This window comes from Cervus canadensis, chromosome 24 (assembly GCF_019320065.1).
Source record: "Cervus canadensis isolate Bull #8, Minnesota chromosome 24, ASM1932006v1, whole genome shotgun sequence".
In the NCBI taxonomy this organism is placed as follows: Eukaryota; Metazoa; Chordata; class Mammalia; order Artiodactyla; family Cervidae; genus Cervus; species Cervus canadensis.
This window is the reverse complement of record NC_057409.1, coordinates 7,787,112-7,794,377: the sequence shown is the minus strand read 5'-3', so window position 1 is coordinate 7,794,377 and position 7,266 is coordinate 7,787,112.

The window sequence follows — 7,266 nt, the reverse complement described above, 5'->3', positions numbered from 1 at the left end:
CCTCCCCACGAGGGCCAGGGGAGCTGGGGTGAGGGGCCACGTCCCCCAGCATCCGCATCCACACCTGTGTGGCCCAGCGGCTGGAGGAGCTGGGGAGCCGGATTCCAGGCTTCCTATTTTTAGTTTTGCAGCTCGAGGCCTGCTGTTTGTTTTATATATTTATATTCACCCGCAGAGGGAGCCGGCCCTGGGCCCGGCCCGGAGGCAGCCCGCGAGCAGAGGGGAGGGGGCCAAGCCCTAGAGCCCGCGTTCTGGAACCACCCTCCCTGGTGCCCAGGCCGGCTGCTGAAACCGCGGGGGCCTCGTGGATGTCCTAATGGGTGGCCCCCATTTGGGCCACACACCCCACTCTGCTCTTCTGGGCTGGTGTCTTCAAGGCCTTGGCCAGAGTTCATTCACTCATTCACCAGAGACCCAAGCCCCACACCACTCCCACGGGCTGAACCGGCAAGCAAAAAAGGCCAATAAGACATAGTTGTGCCCCCGGGGAGTTCATGGGGCAGGCAGACAGGAAGACAGGAGGGCTAAGCCAGGGGATGCAGGGTGCGGCTGAGACAGGATGGAAAGATGAACAGAAGTTCTCTAAGCCGCAGGAGAGCCTCTAGGTGGAAGGAACCATACATGCAGAGCCTGGAGGATAGAAGTACGTCTAAGCTGGAGTGGACACTGGGGCATATGGAGGAATGGTGAGGGGACCATATGGGAGGCGGGCAGCCCAGGAGGTCACAGGGGCTGCAGGTCGAGCTGAGGGGCTTGGATTTTGGTTCTGCAGGCACTGGGGAGTGGGGGTGTGTTCAGATGGGTGTGTGTTGGGGGGATCACCATGGCAGCCTGGACTGTGGACTGCAGGAGGGTGCAGAGGCCGGCTCACAGGCTACTGCAATAGTCCAGGCAAAGAAGGGTGACGCCCGTGCGAAATGGCTGGAGGAGGACCTCAGTTCCTTAAGGCATCTTCAGCACAAAAGTCACAGGAAGGATTGTTGCTGTTGTTCAGTTGCTGAGTCATGTCCAACTGACTCTCTGCTACCCCACTGATTGCAGCATGCAGGCCTCTGTCCTCCGCTGTCTCAAAGCTTGCTCAGATTCACGTCCATTGAGTCGGTGATGCTCTTTGACCATCTCATCCTCTGTCATCCCCTTCTCCTCTTGCCTTCCGTCTTTCCCAGCATCACGATCTTTTCCAGTGAGTCGGCTTTTCCCATCAGGTGGCCAAAGTATTGGAGCTTCAGCTTCAGCATCAGTCCTTCCAGTGAATATTCAGGGTTTATTCAGGAAGGATCCAGTGCCCCAAACCTCAGATTCAAGTGTCTCTTGGTTTCCTGGGCTCATGGGATTTGATGGAGCCACTGGGGACAAAGTTTTGATAATAGTGTTTGTTGTTGCCAAGTGCATAATAACAGCAACCCTGCCCTCTCCGTGATCCTCGGGCTCGTTACCCCGCACAGGTCTTAGTGAAGCCTTATCCTGGCTCATGACAACCCCTCACCACCCCCGAGGTCACATACAGCCTCTCAGACTAAAGGGTCCAGTGCTCAAAATCTGGTCCTGGCACCCCTAAAATGTAATGATTGTAAGATCTAATGTCTGAGGTTCCCAGATTCTGTGTATTAAATTTTAAAATCAAAATTTTAAAATTGAAGTAGAGTTGATTTAGAATATTATATTTGTTTCAGGTATGCAGCTTGGTATACTCTATTTTTCAGTATTTTTGCAGATGACACTTCATTAAAAGTTATTACAAGATAATAGCTGTAATGGAAGGACTGATGCTGAAGCTGAAATTCCAGTACTTTGGCCACCTGATGCGAAGAACTGACTCATTTGAAAAGACCCTGATGCTGGGAAAGATTGAAGGTGGGAGGAGAAGCGGATGACAGAGGATGAAATGGTTGGGAGAAAATGTAGATTATACAGGTTACCAAAAAGAGCACAAAAAAGGTTACTCATAATCCCACCTCTCCAAAGATAACCATTGTTCATATTTTCAGGAATTTTTCCTCCATGCAGATATTTATTTTCTATAAATATTGTAAACATTTTTCCAGGAACAAAGTTTTTTCTAGCCAAGTACACAGTGTATATACAGAATATCAATTAATATTGTTAAAAAAACAAATGAAAGGAATCTAGAGTGAAATCACTGGAAGATTGTGGTTATAGCTGTTTCCTGTTTTCTTCTTTATATTTTTCAGTGTTTTTTCAAGTTTTCTGAAGTGAGCACATTTGTTAGGGGCATAGTGTATTAAACTTTTAGACCTTGATAAATATCCAAGCAGAGGAGTTTGAAATCATGCTTGGACTAACTCTTTCGACATTAGCTGAGGTGTCGCCTCTTCTAGGTAGCCTTCCTTGGTAACCTCATGGTGAATTTGGGGCCTTCTCTGCATTTATCTTTGAAGTAATAATCAGTATCAGTATCAGTTCAGTCACTCAGTCATGTCCAACTCTTTGTGACGCCATGGACTGCAGCAGGCCAGGCCTCCCTGTCCATTGCCAACTCCCGGAGTTTACTCAAACTCATGTCCATTGAGTCGGTGATGCCATCCAACCATCTCATCCTCTGTCGTCCCCTTCTCCTCCTGCCCTCAATCTTTCCCAGCATCAGGGTCTTTTCAAATGAGTCAGTTCTTCGCATCAGGTGCCCAAAGTATTGGAGTTTCAGCTTCAGCATCTGTCCTTCCAATGAATACTCAGGACTGATTTCCTTTAGGATGGACCGGTTGGATCTTCTTGCAGTCCAAGGGACGCTCAAGAGTCTTCTCCAACACCACAGTTCAAAAGCATCAATTCTTCTGCGCTCAGCTTTCTTTATAGCCCAACTCTCACATCCATACATGACTACTGGAAAAACCATAGCTTTGATAGCTAACATTGCATGTCAGGCACTATTATAAACATTTTGCCATGTTAACTCAACTTCTCAAGGTCTATACTGTCAATATCCCCATCTTAAAGCTGAAAAAAACTGAGAAACAAGAAAGGAATTCACTCCTATTTCTAATAAGGGTAGAGCAATACCTAATAAGGGCTTCCCTGGTGGCTCAGATTGTAAAGCATCTGTCTGCAATGTGGGAGACCTGGATTTGATCCCCGGGTTGGGAAGATCCCCTGGAGAAGGAAATGGCAACTCACTCCAGTACTCTTGCCTGGAAAACCCCACGGACAGAGGAGACTGGTAGGTTACAGTCCATGGGGTTGCAAAGAGTCAGACACGACTGAGTGACTTTTTCTTTCTTTCTTATTTCAATACCTGATAAAGTTGAGCTTAAATGTCCCATCAACTAAAGGTATAGGTGGCTCAAAGTAAGAGTTGACTTTAGGAAAAAGTTGTTATTTCTTGCACACCTGAGTTTGTGCCCCGTGAATCATCTTTGATGTAAAGGCTGCCCATTAAAGGGAGAAAGAAAGGAATAAGTTATGAGACAATGCCTTTAAAAAAAAAGAAAGAAAGCAAAAATGGGAAGGACACAGACTTACAGCCCTTTCTCCACGTCTGAGAATAATGCATCTGTCTTTCTGAATTGTGAACCTGAAATTTGACAGAAGCGTGAAATCAAAAGACAGAAATGACATCTCTAGACCCTATGGTGACCCCACCACCCGTCCTGCCCCTGAAGGGCGAGGGTGCCCTGTGAATGAGGCCTCTCTGGGGGGCCAGAGCCCCTGGCGGCAGGCTCCCTCACTCTGCAGGGGGACACACAGTGGGATGACCAGCCGTCTTCCCCTACTTAAACAAGTGCTATTTCTCTTTCGGTGAAAACAACTCAGTTCTAAATCACCGACGCCTGAAACTAGAAAAATACATGGCCCATATTATCATAAAACTATTTTAACACAGTGGGGCCCTCTGGGCGGCAGAAGGGGTGGCCAGGAGCCCACAGCAGCCCCTTCCAGTTGCAGCCCGTGGAAGCGCTCAAGGGGACGAGAAATTTGGTTTTCATTAGCGGCGAGTGTGAGTGGTTCTGTCGCTCTGAATGGACCTTTGATTCTGGCTGGCAATGGAATCTTTCCAGGACCAGTGAGTTTTGTTTTGTTTTGTGTTTTTTTTTTTTCATAGAAAATGGACCAGACCCTTTTAGCTTACGTCTCCCCAAACTACACGGGAATTAGGCGACTCCCCAACCTCTTGACTTCTAAGATCAACAGCTAGGGCCGGCAGGAGGGGCACCCGGGACCATTTCGCTTTATTGACTCTGAGGTTTTATTAAAAATGTTATGTTTCCTTGAGGTCTGTGCCAGACCCAACAAGAAGCCCGGGCCAGGGAGGGGCTCGCTGGGCCAAGGGGATTTTCACCACCTGGAAGACAGCCCACCTTGACCTGCCTTCTCTCACCCTGGTGACCCCCAGAAGTGGCCTCTACTTTAAAATCTATGCAGAAAACCCTCTGGCTTGCCTTCTGTTGATTTCAAGTGAAAGAACACAGACCACTCTTTGATTCATTTGACACATACTGGTTCAGCACCTACTACCATGATGGGGGCTTGGGATGCAGCTGAGAATAAGCCAGAATCCTCAACCCCTTGGAGCTTAGGCCCTAGTAGGAAAGACCATAAACAAGCAGATAAACATGTGCCATGATTTCAGAAAGGAATAAAGGCTACAAAGAATAAGATGGGAGAATATGATGGCAGAAGATGGAGTGGTGGAGGAGGACATTAGAAAAGGTGGTCAGCGAAGGGCCCTCTGAGGATGGGATTCAGGCTGCTGGGAGCTTCAGCCCGGTGTCCCTGAATCTCTGTGCCAGGTGGCATCTTCCCTGGAAGCCGTCTGGAAGGTGTCCAGCATGTCTGGAATCCGGCAGACAGCCATTGATATGGCCGACTGTTCACGAGGTCTCAGACCCTATTCACGAGGTCCCAGACCCTATTCACAAGGTCCCACAGCAGAGAGGGGGCAAAGCAGTTTGCCTCTACCCAACAGGGACCACAGAACCCTCCTCCCGGCCCCGTCTGATCATCAAAACAACGCTCCTTTGGGCTATCTTTTTTTTTTTTTTCCTTTCTTTTAATTAATTAATTTATTTCTGGCTGCACTGGGTCTTCGTTGCTACACGCGGGCTGTCTGGTTGCTGTGAGTGGGGGCTACGCTTCACTGCGGTGCACTGGCTTGTCACCGCGGTGGCTTCTTTTGTGGGTCACAGGCTCTCGGGCACACAGCCTTCAGTAGTTGTGGCGCCTGGGCGCAGTTGCTCCATGGCAGGTGGGATCTTCCCAGACCACAGATCGAAATCCGTGTCCCCAGCACCGGCATGTGGATTCCTATCCACGGTACCACCAGGGAAACCCCGGGGGCTGTCTTAACTCAGGCACCCTACACACAGATCCAGAGGCAGGGATTTTCGTTGGCGGGGGTGGGGGGGTTGTTGTTTCAGAAGCAGAATGACAAATAGGACAGAGCAAGAGAAGAAAGCTAATTACCATGATGCATTTGGGCTGGAGATTTTCCTCCTTCTGGTCTCGCAGGGGTCTCTGGAGGGTGAATTGCACCACTGACTTGGCCCCCAAGTAGTCAGTGTGACTGACCAGCCCCTCATAGGGGAGTGACCTCCCTGGCAGGCTCCCTACAATGGGACAGAGTGCAGTTCTCCAAAGAATGGGGAAGATATGGGCTGCTGGAGCCAACCTGGTGGCCCAGAGTAGTGTCTGGAACGGCAAGAGGATCAAGAATACTGTCATGGATGCTGTCAGAACATAACCCACCCGCTCCTCCCTGGGCCAGCACCCCATGCCCCTGCTGCTGGGGACGCAGGAAATGGCAAGAACATGGCCAGAGGGTGGGAGATAAACCCCCAAGAAGATTCAAGGGTCCAACATGTTGATGTGTAGATAGTGAGGAACATGGAGCTGAGGCAGGTCACGCCCTCACCTCTAAGAGAAGTTGCTACATTTTTGCACCTTTGACCACATAGTAGGCAAAAAGTTACCCCCAGGGACTTCCCTGGTGGTCTAGTGGTTAAGATTCACCTTCCAATGCAGGGGTTGTGGGTTTGATCCCTGTTAGGGGAGCTAAGATCCCACGCACCTCTTGGCCAAAACACCAAAACATGGAACACAAGCAAAAAATATTGTAACAAATTCAATAAAGACATTAAAAATGGTCCTCATCAAAAACTTAAAAAAAAAAGTCCTCCCACCAAAAGATACATTCATATCTTTACCCCTGAAACCTGTGAATATCTTATTTGGAGAATGGGTCATTACAGATGTAATTAAGTTAACGATCTCAAGATGAGAGTATAATACTGGGTTATCCGAGCAGATCCTAAATCCAACAACAAACGTCCTTATAAGTGACGCACAAAGGAGGAAGCAACGTGACCACAGAGGAAGAGGTTGGAGTAAAGAAGTCACAGGCCAAGGCATGTCTGGAGCTACCAGAGGCCAGAGGAAGCAAAGAAAGGATGGGTCCTGGAGACTTCAGAGAGAGCAAGCCCTGCCCACACCTTGAGTTCAGGCTTCTGACCTGCAGAACTTCGAGAGTCAACTCTTACTGTTTTAAGCCACCTTCTTTGGCCTCTTTGAATTTCAAAGCAGTATATTCTACCCTTGGAAATATTACTTGGATCTGTTTATTAGGTGATGAGAAAGTTATCAACTTTGTGTGTGTGTGTTAAAATACATATAACAAAAGTTTACTATCTTTACTATTTTAAGTAAACAGTTCAGTGGTATTAAATTCATTCACATTATCCTATAACCATCACCACCATCCATCCCTGTAACTCTTTTCATCTGGCAAAGTGAAAACTCTATATCTGTTAAATGATGACCCCCAAGACCCTGGCAACTACCCTGGATCATATGGTAGTTCTATCACTCTACTTTCTGTCCCATGATTTTGACTGCTCTAAGTATCTCATATACATGGAATCATACTGTATTTGACTTTTTGTTTTTTCTTTTCTTTTTTTTTTTTTTTGTGTTTGACTTTTTGTGATGGCTGATTTCACTTAGCATTACGTCCTCAAGGTTCATGCATGTTGCAGTATATGACAGGACTTCCTTTGTTTTTAAGGTTGACTACTTTACCACTGTGTGGATATACTACATTTTGCCCATCCATCCATCCATTGATGGATACTAGGATTGCTTCCATGTTTTAACTACTTGTGAATAATACTGTGAGTGTAGGATATATCTTCAAAGCCCTTCTTTTTATTCGTTTGAGTATATACCCAGAAATGGAATTGCTGGCTCATACAGTAATTCTATTTTTAATTATTTGATAAGCCACCATACTCGGGGGAGGGAGATATTTTTTAAGTT